The sequence below is a fragment of the Bacillus rossius genome, chromosome 1, assembly GCF_032445375.1.
Source record: "Bacillus rossius redtenbacheri isolate Brsri chromosome 1, Brsri_v3, whole genome shotgun sequence".
Taxonomy (NCBI): domain Eukaryota; kingdom Metazoa; phylum Arthropoda; class Insecta; order Phasmatodea; family Bacillidae; genus Bacillus; species Bacillus rossius.
The window spans coordinates 359,533,466-359,547,880 of record NC_086330.1 but is presented as its reverse complement, the minus strand read 5'-3'; positions in this window follow the sequence as shown (position 1 = coordinate 359,547,880).

The window sequence follows — 14,415 nt, the reverse complement described above, 5'->3', positions numbered from 1 at the left end:
GTTCCAGCTGCTACGTCCGCCATGACACACTATTTTGACATTTATATTAATAAATGAAACGTTCGATGATATACTAGAAAAAAATTGGTTGACTGTAAACTCGGTTTACGGATGATAGTTTAACGTGACGACGTCATAACAAAACATTGATGAAATGATTGCATACTTTTATGAATAAAAAGGAATCATTTTTATTTTAATAATAAAAGAATAAATACTTGAAATGATACTAGTAATCAGATTCATTTTCTTACGTACATTTGACGTAGAAACACATTTATAAACAAAGTTTTAAGTTTTCACTTCTGTCGGTGCGGCGCAAGCGTACAATGAGCGTAGAATGGGACATAGCGTAACGGAAAAATGTGCGCAACGGGACACTTTTTCGTGCGTGCAGCCGGCGTTCATCGATTTATTAGACGTTGTCACGTCAAAAATGTCTACTGTGCAGCTTGAGTGAAAGGTCTACTCTTTCATCCGTATTTGGGGTTTGCTACCCCCTCCCTCACTCCTTCACTGACTCGTAGTAGAAACGTACTCATTCGACCTCCGCACTACAGATGGTTGAAGCGGCTGGCGGCAACTACGATGCGAGAAGCGTTGGGCTTTATTTTTTTTGACGTGACAACGTCTAATAAATCGATGAGCGCCGGCTGCAACCACGAAAAACTGTCCCGTTACACTCATTGTCCCGTTACGCTATGTCCCATTACGCTCAATGTACGCTTGCGCCGCATCTATCTCTCTTCCACTCGATTGGAACAACCATCGATTTGACTTTTTCGAGGCACATTAAACTTGAAACACTCCCATTCGTTTCCTACTTTTCCTATCATCGTCCTATCCTTAACAGAATAACACAGATTGGAAGAAGTTAAATAGCAAACATGTATAAAAGTTATAGTTAAAATAATCTCTTCGTTAAAGTAATAAACATTTGAATTAAGAGTGCAAATAAAAGTAAATTTATCAATTAAATTGTAGATTTCATTTCACTCCTTCTTTGTATCCATACAAAATAGTGATAATTCAATAAAAATGATTCAATTTTATTCATAAAATTATGCAATCATTTCATCAATGTTTTGTTCTGACAGTGTTGCGTTAAACTATCGTCCGTAAACCGACTATACAGACAACCAATTTTTTTAAGTTGTCAGACAAAGTAATAAGGTTAGATTTGGAAAGAAAACTATAAGTTCGCATTTGTTACCATGTCGATATTTGCGGAAAATTGATGCCCATTGTTTTGTCTCATTGGTTCTAGATCCCTAAATCAAAGTAAATTCAAATGTCCATAAATTTATTTACTCATATTTTACATCAATAGGTATACAACATTATAAGGGACATAATATCAGCCGTCAATTTGCAATTATCACTTCCAGACTGGTTCAAAAAATTTAGAGATAGAATACCTCGGTCAAGTTGGTAAAATCGGAAAAGGGGAAGGGCTTTTAAAAATACTAAAGTTCTATATAAAAATGCATCTATTGAAAGAAAACATTCATCGTAAGTGTAATACCAAAAAATCACAGTACCGTAAAAAACTTCGAAAACTTGTTACGTCCACAGCAAAATCACTTGTATTTCTTCATTGAAAGCATTTAGTTCTTTGACGTGTATGTGTACCTTGTTTATAACAAAATACACAACTATTAAACTGAACTTTACTTTAGTTGCTAAGAAAAATAAAGAAATTACTCTTTGTTTATTTGGGTACATTTTTTTTTGTTGAACAGTCCGTAAATGTACAATAATTTCTGACCGTGAACTATGGAAAACTAAAGCAGTAAATAATGATACAAAAAGTTTGCTTTTCACAGAAATAAATGCCATGTATCTTGGCTCGATTTCAGTCGGATGAAACTCGCTGCCAACTTTTATTGCACGCTCCATTAGTCCAAGCTTCCCCGAAACGTTTGCCTATCGTTGGAAATTTATCTACCTTCGGTCTGTGATATTCTTACAAAAAAGTATTAAAAAAATCAAATGTTGTTCGAAAATTTATGGTTTCGTTTTAACTGCCAGAAGAGGAAAAAAAATTCGCAACGCTCAATTCAGCCAATTAACTGTGTAGAGTAGTTTCCATCGCATGTACTGTATGGGTCGTTCTGCTCAGAATTAAAGTATAGTAATCTCTACGGATCTGTAAAATTTGGAGTAACTTTTCAGAGACAAGATAGCTTGCAAAACATCTGAACATTTAACAGAGCTTCATCGTTGGGTTAGGCCGATTTCACTATGTGGTTCAACCAGAGAGGTTGCCTTGTTTCTGCTCGGTGATGTCTTCTAGAACAATTGTTTACATGTTCGTTTTTGATGAAAGTGCATTCTTGAGACACCTGAAACGAGCGGTCGAAATAATATTCAGACAAAAAAACGCTGCGGAAGATTTAGCCACAGCAGAAGGAACGAATAGCTGTTATTTTTACACTCTTCGGCAAACTCCACTCGGCGTCATAACAATCGCACATCTTCGAAAGTAGTTTTCAAGCGTAAGTTTCCCCGAGTCCAAACGGTTTTTTTTCAAAGGTCTCAAGACACCGGTGGCTTCATCCGGAGGCGTGTATCAGGACGAAGACGCTGCACGATAGCTTTATCGTCTCGTCGAGACTTTGCGCAGTCGGTTCACCTCCAAAGCTGTTGAGGTGCAATAGCGGCTCTAAGCAGCTGGCAGGACAACAGCATGCCCTATCCACGGCTAGAAGAAAGGTCGCGAGAAAAGAAAATTTGTGGCCCGAAGATCTGCTGAAATCGACTGCACTGCATCAGCAGTTGGGAACCACACATGACTTAGAAACAAATATTAGAACAGTCATAACTTAGAAACACTTAAATTAGAAACACGCAACGCAGAACCATACAACTTAGAAACGTCATAACTGAGAAAGCCATAACTTATAACTATTACAACTTATAAACTAACAACTTAGAACTGTCATAACTAGAGACCGGAAAAATTCGCGGGTTCATTTCATGATGTGCTATAATCCGAAAAACTGTATATTTATATTGCTTCTGTGATTGACTCACAGTTTATCTGAAGGACTTTGAGCCAATGAAAAACCTTCAACCAAAAAAAGTATCGAATCGCAAGCGTCCCAGTTGACAGGTGTCACGAGTCAATAGCCAATGAGCAGGTGGCATTTGCCTGAGTGTGTAGGGGATTGTGGAGTCTATCCTAGAGGTAATCGAAATCGCGAACTTTTCCAGTCTCTAGTCATAACTTAGAAACACGTAACTTAGAAAACACACAACCCCGAACCACATAACTTAGTACTATTACAATTTAGAGACACACAACTTATAAGATTATATTTTGTGTGTTTCTATGTGATGTGTTTCTAAGTTGTGTGTTTCTAAGTTCTGACAGCACCCCTCAGCAGTCGACCTGTGAGCACGTTAATTGTACTCTTGACCAATGGAGGGGATGTGTTATTCTCGGATGAGACGGAGGCGTGTCTGTTCTGCAACGACAGGCGAAGAAGAGCGCACAGAAGGCAGGGCGAACGGTCGGCGCAAGCGTCCGTCGACGGCGAGACAGCGAGCTGGTGTGCGTTCTCTGGTCAAGGAGGGGACTCGCGGACCATAGGATCTTGGACTGCCCGTCCACGCATCACCACAGGAGACGTGCGGTCCCACACGCGGGTTCTGTCGGCGATGTGTTCACACTAATGCACGACAAAGGCTCGTTCCCACGCCGCATTCAACTGTAAACAATCATCTGGAAGAGGTTGGCATCCCTGTTATGGAGTGGCCGGCGAGAAGTCCATTCCTCAAACTTTTTTTTTAAACACTGATAAACAAAATATACATACCTTTATTTATTTTTTAAAGCAGATTTAATCACATTTAACTCTTGGAATAAGTTTTTACGATTGGTGCGATTTTTGTGACGCTGAGTGTAGAAGCCAATAACAAAGGCCCGCGGAAATTTTCCCGGGAGGGGGTGGTGGGGGAGGGTTAAGAGAGGTTTGCGCGTGGGTTTTAACCGACACAAATCATCTCTGGATACGGTGCATGCAATAAGTAAGAAACTTCAAAATATACGGAACGTTTTCCATAAAACATAGTTATGACGTTTAAGTTTATCCGCCCCGTTTCACAGTCACGATTTTGCAAGCGCAAGCAAGCCACCCTCACTGAAGGGCCTCGTAATTCTACGGGGGGGGGGGGGGGGGGGGCTCTGCCAATTCCCCGGGATCTTCGCCCATGGCTGCGAGGAGGGTACATGAGAGGCAATGAGGCAGGTCATGTGGCCCGGGGGGGGGGGGGGGGGAGATTGTAGTCCATTTCTGTTATACGCCTAATCGGATTAGCAACGGTGCCTCGCTACCTATTCTTCCCCCCCCCCCCCAACTTCATTCTTCATAAACACTTTCTCATTGAACTATCTGCAGCTCTGGAGGTTTCGGGAAGTTCCCAGAGCCCCGCCTGCGTCAAGTGGCGTAACTAGAACGCCATTGTTCTGGAGGCTTCGGGTGTCAGGTCGATTCTGATGAGGAGGTGCGAGAATATTCCAGAAGGGGCTGAGGGGTATAAAAAAAGGTGACGCCGGCCTCCGAGGCAGTTAAGTGACGGAGGGGGAAGGACCTCTTGGCGAGCGATAAGCGCATGGGCTTCTTACAGGGAGACTTGTGTATCGTGGAGCAAAGCATCCGAGAGTGTGTTGTTTGTTGCGACGGACGATAGAGCAGTGCGAGGCAGTGCATTAGGACAAAGGTGCGCGGTAAGAGACAAGCAGTAGAGAGAGGCCCTGTGGACTAAACGGTAGAGAAATTAGTAGAGACTGGAAAAATTCGCGATTTCGATTACCTCTTGGATAGACTCCACAATCCCCTACAAACTCAGGCAAATGCCACCTGCTCATTGGCTATTGACTCGTGACACCTGTCAACTGGGACGCTTGCGATTCGATACTTTTTTTGGTTGAAGGTTTTTCATTGGCTCAAAGTTCTTCGGATAAACTGTGAGTCAATCACAGAAGCAATATAAATATACAGTTGTTCCGATTTTAGCACATCATGAAATGAACCCGCGAATTTTTCCGGTCTCTATTAATTAGTTTTGGGAACATACAAACAAATATTTAAAAATTTAATTAACATTGTAAACGGTAAATAAAACTGTAGTTAATTAAATAGGCTGTCGTTTTCAAACCTTTTCTCCCACCTGTAACAATACTGAAAAATCTTTTTTAACTTAAAATTTTATTTTATGGCCTTTTTTTTCCAGTCCATACTGACTGAAGTTGATAGACATACGGAGATACTAACCACCATCCAATGAGGAACTCTCGCCAACATGGAAGTGTCATCCCTGTCTCTCTCTACTTGCTCTGCGCGGATGACCGTGGCGTGCAAGGAGCACGGAGCTGGGAACTGTCAGCAGACGGCATGCCGTGGCGTAGTTGAAGTCGCTTTTAAAACTCTCCATTGCCGTCCGCCAACACACTGCGGGAAAAATGGCGCTTGATAACGTCAGATGATGGTTAGGAAGTGTGAAATAGAATGTCTCTCGTTAAAAACAGTTTTTTTAAAAAAAAAATTGGTTGTCTGTAAAGTCGGTTTACGGACGATAGTTTAACGCGACAACGTCATAACAAAACATTGATGAAATGATTACATACTTTAATGAATAAAATTGAATCATTTTTATTTTAATAATAAAAGAATAGATACTTGAAATTATACCAGTAATCAGATTTTTAAAATGCAAGAATAATTAACCTTTATTGTCGAAATTGTTGCTGTAATAAGCAATGAAAACCACTTTAACTTTTCACTTCACTTTATAAACAGTCGACGAAACAGTTCACGTGTAGATGAATTGTAATTAATTTTAAAAACTGACGTTTCGCTATAAAGTTTAAATAAAATTATGAACAAGTTTTCATATAAATAAAATGAAATAATATCTATCATGAATTATATGAATCACCATAATTTTTTAGTCAACATATTATTACTGCATAACATATTATTACTGCACTCGCCGACAGCGTAACGGAACACAGCGTAACGGGACACTTTTTCGTGCGTGCAGCCGGCGTTCATCGATTTATTAGACGTTGTCACGTCAAAAAGTAAATTTGAAACGGTCGGAAAAAAAAAAAAGGCTTCGCCCGGTTACCTCATAGCCATGCAGACGTATCAGCCCCCTGGTCGGGAAGAATAAAAAAAGGGGGGGGGGGGCGGGGGTGAGTGTTTGTGGAGGTAATCGCGCCCGGGTCTCGAACCCGGGACCTCGAACGCCCGCGGGCTTAACCTCACCCCCTCCCATCCACTCCTCCTGCCGTGACGAATGGCTTCGGCCGAGACGGAGGGCCCCTCGCTGCGTCATGCGCGTACATCACCCACCGGGAGGCTGGGGCCGCGTTTCTATTAGCATGGACGTCCACGGGCACCTACAGCCCGTCCGCGTTCCCTCTGGCCAGCGCAGGGCCGTGCGGGATAGCTAGGGCCACGCATTTGTTCATCCACAGTACTCTCCCGATTATCCGCAGGGCCACCGCGGATAGTGAAAATCGCGGATAATCCGCAAAAGAGCCGAAAATGGGAAACAAAAAAAAGGAAACATTAATTTCAACTTAAAATTCTAAAAATGTATGTACAGAAAAGATACAATTAACAGTAAAAAAATTTTAAATTATGCTAAAAGGTTAGTATTTTACTAAATAATTAACATACAATACATTTCAGTAATGTAAACATAAAAAGTGCTCGGTACTTGTTTCGTAACAAGGATACAGGACTGTACGTACTCAAAGACTTCATTAGACACTGCGTGAGTTCCGAGAAGGCCTGTGGCGTATCACTGTATACTGCACACAATACACTCGTCAGAAGAGTTCAAATTTGCTCACTTGTAATAAAATGCATATTTACATATGTGCTGTATTTTTTCGTAGCATGCGCGGATAATAGGGAGTTTACTGTATTTATTATAGTCTTTATTGGTGCCCTTTCCTTGCACTCAACTACATTTCCTGCTATTACATGACACGCTGAAATTGTACAAAAATAAGCATAACGCAAACATAACAGATGATAAATTCATAATAAGATGGCAAGAAGAAAATCAAGCTTTAACTAAATGTTTAAAGATAAAAGGTAACCATCACAAAATTTAACCTAGAAGCTAATTTGCAGGTAACTAAAAACTAAGCATAGGCATGGGACACGTAATGGAAAGTAATTAGCACTTTAAAAAAACGGACGTTGCCAGAATCAAGATACTTATAAGTAGTATTAAATTAAAACCAGTCACACATTCACTCACACATTCAAGCATTAGGTAAGTCACGAAGTTATCATGGTAAGTAGGTGATCAAAATATGAATTTTTCAGCCTGCGTTTGAAATTAGCTAAGTTCTTTGATTGCCTTGTCGCGAAAAGATTTCCAGGTGTGCTTTGTAGCAATGTATGAGTTTCCTGGTTGGCTGGGTTTATTTCAGGTACATGTCTACTGTCAGAACACCAATCATGGCTATCTAGTGAGGAAGCAAACGCGTCATGAATGGCCCGGCATAATAGGGTAAGAAGCCTTTCCTCACAGACAGTCCGCAATCACAAGAAAACAAAAAAATATAGCGCGGGCGTACCTAATGGCAGTATATAATGAGCGAACATATTTGTTTTGCGAAAAAAATACACGCCCCTTCAATTGCGATATCATCGTTAAACGTGGAAGCCACACTTCGACGTAAGATATTCTAAAAGAGGCGATAACGCCTACCGTTACACGCATGAACCGCGTTTTCATTGGACCACGGTTTAGTTTCGACACGCCCCCGTAGGACGGGAAACCAAAATAACGACATTGAACAATCCAAATGACCCAATCACATGCAACACTGTTCAAATTTTCCACCTTCAACTTGCGAAGAACGCAGGTCACAAATTATCCAGGAATCTTCGTAAATTTACGGGCACTGAGTTCACTTGCCTTGGACATGAATCCAAAAAAATATTCTTGGTGTGATAAAAAGAAAATTGGCTTTCTGTAAAGTCGGTTTACGGACGATAGTTTAACGTGACAACGTCATAACAAAACATTGATGAAATGATTGCATACTTTTATGAATAAAATTGAATCATTTTTATTTTAATAATAAAAGAATAAATACTTGAAATTATACTAGTAATCAGATTTTTAAAATGAGGAATAATTAACCTTTATTGCCGAAATTGTTGTTGTAATAAGCAATGTAAACCACATTAACTTTTCACTTCACTTTATAAACAGTCGACGAAACAGTTCACGCGTAGATGACTTGTAATTAATTTTAAAAACTGGCGTTTAGCTATAAAGTTTAAATATGATTATGAACAAGTTTTCATATAAATTAACTGTAATCAAATATCTATCATCAATTATATGAATCACCATAATTTTTTAGTCAATTGTAACATAACCTATTATTACTGCACTCTCCGACAGCGTAACGGAACAATGAGCGTAACGGGACACAGAGTAACGGAACAATGTGCGTAACGGGACACTTTTTCATGCGTGCAGCCCGCGTTCATTGATTTATTAGACGTTGTCACGTCAAAAAACCATTAAAAACTGGTTACGTTTACAGCAAGAACACTCTGTTTTTGTCCAAGAAACACACACCTTTGGAAGTCGAAATACGGCGTAGTTTCTGCGAAGATTCAGTTATTTTAAATAACGAATAACTCTTCGTTTATTTGAGTCACGTTCTTCGTTGGAAAGTCCGTAAATTTCCGACAGTGTAGTCCCCGACTTGCTTGTGTGCAAGTGTGTGAGTTCATCTCGGTGCCAGGAAACAAAAGCGAATTTTTGCAAGTATCGATAAAAAATGGCGTACAAATCTGCAATCGATAGTTTTCATCCTCGTAGCTCCCACGAGCGGCGTACATCCGTGATCAATCTGGAACTGGAACCACGACAGGGAGCTCGCGACGCGACAGCAGTGAATCTCATTATTGCGAACACGCGGTTTTCGCGCGCACGACGAACAAAAATATGATACAAACCCGGAAAATATTCACGTGTTCATTAATTCGTGACAAGCCTAATCTGGGGGAACTCTGAGCCTATTAGAGACCCTCAATCTAAAGAAGTATCGAAACACAATTTACCCAGTAGAGACGCCTCACAGGTCAGCAGCCAATGAACAAGGGACGTATGCCCAGATAGGCAGGGGATGGTGGAGTCTATCCTGGAGGTCACTGAACCCGCGAATAGACAATATTTTTATTGAAATTTACTAAACACAAACGAACGAAAGTCATCCACGCTTGCACACACACATATAGGCCTATATATAAAATGGAAATGTTTTAGACAAAAGTGTTTAATTACATTTTAAAGTTCAATAGTAAAAAAACTGTTTGTGAACACATTTCACATGACAATTTAGTAAACATAACCCTTTAAAAAAAGCTCAAGCTTAAACATTCGGAGAATACTAGTTTTTACTTGTGCGGAAAAACTATACGCAAGAGTAGGTATTCAAGTGACTGTATGAAAAAGACCACAGTGTATTATTATTTTTTTTCACTCGAGTTGTGACTTTGGGATACTCTGACGTCACGAGTAGAAGCGCTGTTTATGCGCGGAGAGAGGAGTGAGTGATGGTTGAACGGAGCAGGGGGGGGGGGGGGGTTCAAAACGAAAAAGGCCCGCCCTGTCGATGGAAGATGGCGTTCCCCGCAGGTCGCGAGGGCGACGGGACCCGCGCGGCGTTTGAAGGATGAGGACAATTATCGGGAACAAGATTCTCCCTGACCTCCCCTCCCCCCCTTTTACAACCAAACTCCTTTAACAAACCCTCGCACCGGGAGACATGCAAGACAAGCTCGGAGGTAGTCCGCGCGCACAACAACGCTGGCCCCTGGAGGTCAACGAGGGTCGGGACTTGTACGGGACTTACCGTAACACCCGCTTCTTGAGCGCCTAGTTGCGACACCGGCCGCCGAGAGGCGCTGGCGTCTCGACGGACGCGGCTCGGCCCCAGTGACGCCAGCGCTTAGTGCGTTCTTCGGAATTTTTTTTTTTTGACGTGACAACGTCTAATAAATCGATGAACGCAGGCTGCACGCACGAAAAAAGTGTCCCGTTACGCTGCGTCCCGTTACGCTCATTGTACGCTTGCGCCGCATCTGTCTCTCTTCCACTCGATTGGAACAACCATCGATTTGACTTTTTCGAGGCACATTAAACTTGAAACACTTCCATTCGTTTCCTACTTTTCCTATCATCGTCCTATCCTTAACAGAATAACACAGATTTGAAGAAGTTAAATAGCAAACATGTAAAAATTTTATAGTTAAAATAATCTCTTCGTTAAAGTAATAAACATATTTGAATTAATGAGTGCAAATAAAAGTAAATTTATCAATTAAATTGTAGATTTCATTTCACTCCTTCTTTGTATCCATACAAAATAGTGATAATCCAATAAAAATGATTCAAATTTATTCATAAAAGTATGCAGTTATTTCATAAATGTTTTGTTATGACGTTGTCACGTTAAACTATCGTCCGTGAACCGACTTTACAGACAACCAATTTTTTTTACAATTTATTAATAAACACACAGGTCAAAATAATCACGGGATCCGAAACAGATAAGTTAGGTATCAGACCATGTGTGTTTTCAGCAGCCGTATGAGCTACAAGCAGCGTCTAATCCATTTGAGATCGTCTTGAGTGCATCTTCCACAACTCATGCATAGCTGGAGAATGCCCTTATGGCAGAGTGGTAACGCATCCCCCAACAACTCATTGATCATATCACCGAGTCCACGCCACGCATGTGCGTTGCAGTATGGGCCGTTAGGGGAGACCATACACCATAATAGAGGACTATGTCTGTAAGTTGCGTATCTGTTTGGTGTATTTTCCTACTGACATTTTGTGTCTCATCTTAATAACGAGACTATCCTGATTCTACCAGCATATAGTACTGCAACTTGTCTCTGTAAAGGCTCTGGTATTAACCCTTAAATAATTTTCGTCTGATCACCCTGATTATATTTGTCTGATCCCTTAATTATGTGTGTCTGATCCCATAATTATGTGTGTATGAAACCCCTTATTATGTATGTTTGAATCCTTAATTTTTTTTTGTTTGATCCGTTAATTTTTGGTGTCCGATAACTTAATTGTGTGTGTCCGATTTGACCAGTGTAGGTATTCGAGACGGACAGCGTACGGACGGACGCGCGCGACGTCACAGTCCTCGGAAACCAGGGCAGGAACGCCAACATTTGCCTAAGTGGTTTCGGGGAATGCGCGGGCAACCGAGACCAGGATCGATGGACTCGGAGGGGGTTTCAGATCTCACGTCCCCTCGGAGAACGCTTCGAGTGACTCGGTCGCCGGGATGGAGCCTCGCCGAGCTCAGGTTGCCGACGATTGTTTCCCCGAGTTACTCTAGACTGAGTCGCTGGGTCTACCAAGCCTCTCATGACGTCGCTGCCGCGGAGACTTTAAGAGGCCACTCCAGTGTTTCAGGGGCACTACGCAACCCGCGTTAACCTCATAACATTCAATGCTATTTTCATTTTGCTTATAAATAATTAACTAATATAGATTTCGAAATGATGCTTGCTTTATATGTAAGACAACTATGCTCTTATCAAAGCCCCTTTCTTCAAAAATGTGCATAAATTATGGTTTTATACTAATCTTTACTAATATGCATAAGTGTATTGTCTAGGTTTGAACCATAATTTATGCACGTTTTTGAAGAAAGGGGCTTTGATAAGAGCATCGTTGTCTTACATATCAAGCAAGCATCATTTCGAAATCTATATTAGTTAATTATTTATAAGCAAAATGAAAATAGCATTGAATCTTATGAGGTTAACGCGGGTTGCATAGTGCCCCTGAAACACTGGAGTGGCCTCTTAAGGCCCCCGTCCACCCGGACAGGGCCGGTGCAAGGTAAATTGGCGCCCTAGGCGAAAAACCTTAATGCCCCTCCCCCCCCCCCCCGGGCCGGGACAGCCCAAAAAAAAATTTCCTTGCCTCAAAATACATCACGTAAGCCTAAGATTTTGTCAACAATCAAATGTAAGCAGGCTTGTGTTCTTTTTTTTACTTATTACAAATCATAAACAGGTCACCGTGGACCTTAAATAATTACTTATATCAATATAAATATTCCAAACTGTTACAAAAATTCATTTTCATCTAGTTTCAATAATCGTTAAACATATTGAATCAGCTGTTATGTGCCGTGCTGCGTCGCCCCCAGCTACTTGGCGCCCTAGGCGGTTGCCTAGTTCGCCTATAGGGACGCGCCGGTGCGCAGAGGTCCAGAATATGTCCTAGTGGTGACTTGTTTACGAAAAGAATTCAAGAATGCGCTGAGAGCGGATGGACTGTTCTGTTTCCGGATTTAGTTTTTAAACAGGATTTTTATAAAAAATAGCAATATTTTATAATAATTTTTAAGACATGAAAAATCGCTAGGTAAAGATTCTTGAAACCATCCAAGGGCATCGCATTACACTTTTATCTTCATTAATCAGTTATATAATGTTGTTCCCGCTCAAATTTAATAGTTGTCCTATGCACGACGAGAAGACTTTGCTGTTCTAAGAGCACCTACCGCGCTAGGAACACCAGGGAAATATTTCCGCGAAAAATACTTAATATGTATGAGGATAAGATTTATTGAGATAGCAATTTAACAAGAAATATGTGTTTCTGAGAATTTAATAGTTTTGCTTTTCTCTGCGCATGATTACAGGTAACTCAGGTAACTAAACAAGTGCTAATGCCTTTTTTTGGCGTAGGTGGAAGGGTATTCAATTAAGATCTTCAGCAGGGTTACAGAAATAATATTAGTTTATGCATGAACCAGTAATTTTAGAAATAGGATCTCCAGCTTTCCCGTATGGGCGCATGTTGGTAAGAATCGCATTTACATAACAACACTGTAGTATGTCATAGTCAACGAGTATTCATTTCCAGTAATTTGTTTCTGAATGTTGATTTGAACTGTTTATAATACGCCCTTTGTATGATGATTTTCAGTTGCTACTGTTTGTCATAAAAATCCTATCGTGTTCATCTGAGCTTTCATGATTGTTTTTGTCTAGATTATCTGTTTAGGTTCGTAGTTGGGTTCGTCTTTGCATCGCCGTGTTGTTCAAAGTTGTTTTTTTTCTCTCTCTATTAACTGTCCTTGTCTCAACTGCCTCGTCGTCAGCGTCGTCTACGCTGTAATTTTTTCTGACTAAATTCCCTTCAAGGAATTATGTGTGCTGTCTAGGCATATAACATTTGACATTGGCTTACTCTCCGTGTGTTTATGAATTAATCTTTGTGTTCCATTCCTGAAGTTTTTCCGTGAAAACCAGTGTAAGACAGCAGTTTCGTAAGTCCATGAAATTTCTTTGTGTTCATATAAGACACAGTTCAAGTTCTTGTACTTGCACTTCCATTTGCACACGTAGATATAGATTTCAAGCAGATAAATGTTCATTGTTTAAAAAAAAGTAAGCCTACAGTCATTCGGTTTCTAAACGAAAAAAAAAAAAAGGCCCAGTTGCTTTCCTTTGTGTGAACACCACCGAGGTGAGATAATTTTCTAAACTTTTCATGCTGTATACTTAGTCATAAGTTGGTAACCATTTTTCATTTTAACATCTACGTTTTCGTCGTCTTGGTCCACCCACTGAATTATTATAATAGGCAGACTCTACTATACAAAAATTTGGTCGAATGGCTTCAAAACCAGTTTTTATTTTTTTATGCATACCCAATTCTTATCCTGAAAGACTTGCAATAAAAAAATAAGAACTCTAAATATTATGCGGTATCGCATAAATGTATAAAAGCATGTCTCTGCTTTGTGAATTTATTTTTCGCGATAAGCGGTAGCCATTAAGTCACAAAACGAGAAGCAGCATACTTAGGTGTTCTGAGCAACCACGGAGATTTTTTTGAGGATGAAGTTTTTGATGTTTGGACTCGTATCGTGTCAAAGTTCATAATTATGTCTGCAGCAGCGAGTAAATTTCGTCCCGATTCTAGAGGCCATTGTCGTGAAAGTTATGTTACTTATGTTAATATGTTTGTTTCTTTCTCCTCAAATATCAAGCCAAGCGGTATTTTTCTCTGCCGATAAAATATTTGTATGTGTTCATTGCTTAGGTCTAGTTTTTGGTCCAAAGTTAAAGGAAGCTAAATAAAATGTAGACAGTTTCATTCTTAAAAGAATGGCGAAGGTCGTCGAAGATTTACTTTCAGGTTTAAAGAAAAAAACTAGATTTAAATCCGAGACAAGCTACAGATGAAGACCAGTTTCATGTTTCAATATTTTTTTAGTTCTGTAATCATAGCCTCACTATCGTTCTCTATAGCTAATGCGACAATGTATTCGGTAAAATATATTTCTACTTTAAAAGTTGAATATTGATTTGG